The following is a 2,311-nucleotide window of genomic DNA, read 5'->3' on the forward strand; positions in this document are numbered from 1 at the left end:
TTCTGCTTATATTATGCATCACAACACAATGCATGGGATCAAAACCAAAAATCAAAATCAAAAATATTCTCTCTTATTAATTTCCATAAAAGCTAATCAAGCATTTTCTTTCATTAAAGCGATACCTGAAGACACAATAACAAGATCTTGGATAATATATCTATTTTGAAGCCTTACTTAAAGACACCACATTGCAAATTTGTAATATATCACTTACACAGTCATATACAATACATTCAGAGGCCCCCAAATGTTTTCTTCCCTTCATATTGTACATTCTTGCCAGTTCATTTGACATGGTTTCTTTCATCTAGCGGTCAACAGTTTCCCGCACAACTGCCCCACCAAACATTGAGAGGAACCGCACCTTAAATAAAGCAGAACATAAACTTTTTTTAATGTTAATTTTAACACTACTAATTTTCAAAATTTGTGATGCGCTGCAAGTCACCAAATGACAAATAATTGTCAACTGGACCTCAAATACATGATCTGCCAAGAAAACTGTTTGAATTGACAAATTAAAAGATCTTTCCTCATATATTTACAGCCTAGGACAGCACCTTAGTGACTTGTGCCTTTTTGTTTGTCCCCTCCACCGAGTGTAATGGGGCACATTATCATTGTTGTTTTTTAACACGAGTTTATACAGTATGAACAGAATAACTTTTGATATTATAATAACAGCGCAATTCCTGGATTTTGTGGGTACTAGTCATTTTCCTGGTATTTTGAAAGCTGCCAGCGTTTTGATTAATGAATCGACTGTCTTGTCTTAATAATCAATGTTGAAAATGAGGCCAACTGCCCATGTCTAGTGCTCATGGCTATTATAGCATATCTAAATAATAAGATAACTGTTTCAATATGAATCAAAAAATTAAAACATGCCAGTTTTTAATTCCGAAATTATTGCAGCAAAGTGTTTGTCCACTGTGCAATATTTTCCTACATAAGTATAGCAGAATGATAATACATTATCATCAAGTGCTAACCACAGACCATTATGTTATTTCGCATTTAAGCCAGTGGATATGGGGTATACTTTTTTCAGTTACTAATGGTGCAACAATTACATGACTAACACTATGCTTACCACAGATGACAGCTTTGTCTGATCTCCCAGAAGCTCATCGAATGTTTCCATCTGCTAAGGAGAACGAATAGGGAATGAGATATCTTCAGGAAGCTGCAGCGGTTGGTCATCTGCTGCTGACCTTGACAACAATTGCTACATCATCCTCTTAATTTCACGATTCTCCTCCCGCATTGTCTCCAAGACTCAGAGAATCTGTGTAACAGCAGCTGCAAAAAAGGATTCATAATTCTAGGCTTTATACTTTTAGAGCTATGTGAATTACAAATGAAAAAAATCCAGTATTTTAAATTTTTCCTTGGCTTTAACAGTAATTAACGCTAAAATCTCAAAAGGATTGTTGAGTGTGCAAGGTCACAAAATGTGAAAATGATAAGAAATCATGAATTAAACTTAAAATATTTTTGAGCTAGGCATGTCATGAGGTGAAAATAAACATTTTTGACTATTCCAAGGACCGTAACTTTGGATAACAGTTGTGGGGTCAGACAAGAATAGGCGCACATTAATTCACATCATGATAAAGACTAACACAACTAATCATCAATTTCTTTTGAATTTCTTTTAACTAGGGGCGTCATACGGTGAAACTTTCCATTTTTGGCTGTGTCACTCAATCCAGCTTGTTACAACATTTATTGGCATGTTTTGAGGACAGAACATTTACTAAGTATGTACTGTAATGAATATATTTACAGCTCCGAAGTTTATACTTACTGGGCCCAATAATCTGCCCACGGGAGGGCGTATCAGAAGCACCTTGTATAAGAGAAGCACTTTGCACATCACTGCTGGCCTCTCGCAATGCCTGTGCAGATAAGCAAGGCGGAAGTGAAAGTAGGCTTTGTGCCTGTTTGGGCGTTGTTGCTTGGTCAATAACTTGTGATGGCCTACTCTCGGTGTCTGTCTCATTCTCATCAGTGTCACTATCCGATTCATACAGCCTTTTTGATGGCCTATTGACAATAAAATGAAAATACATTAATAAGTCGTTAAAAAATACATATACATTAAGTGAGTTATTGCACCAAGTGACAATATGATTATGATCTGTACACGGCTGGCAAACATGTATTAGTCTATGTTTACGTACCGAATTGTTGTGCCGCAATTTTTTCTACCAAGGATTTTTAGCACGAATGCGCTCGTTTCCTGATAGGATTATTTCATGAACAGGAAGGGCTAGAGACTTGGAGTTGGTCTCATTTGGAAGCT

General features: G+C 36.3%; 1 long non-coding RNA gene across 1 annotated transcript; it reads right to left on the reverse strand.

The window, feature by feature from the left end:
- Positions 1 to 260: 260 nt before the first annotated feature.
- Positions 261 to 2,085, reverse strand: LOC132729173 (uncharacterized). The gene is made up of 3 exons (XR_009625577.1): positions 1,814 to 2,085; positions 1,097 to 1,305; positions 261 to 367 (listed from the first exon to the last, which is right to left on the reverse strand). It is a non-coding gene; the product is annotated as an uncharacterized LOC132729173 (long non-coding RNA).
- Positions 2,086 to 2,311: the final 226 nt, after the last annotated feature.

This window comes from Ruditapes philippinarum, unplaced genomic scaffold, assembly GCF_026571515.1.
Source record: "Ruditapes philippinarum isolate M1 unplaced genomic scaffold, ASM2657151v2 ctg2723_1_1_1_1, whole genome shotgun sequence".
Classification (NCBI taxonomy): domain Eukaryota; kingdom Metazoa; phylum Mollusca; class Bivalvia; order Venerida; family Veneridae; genus Ruditapes; species Ruditapes philippinarum.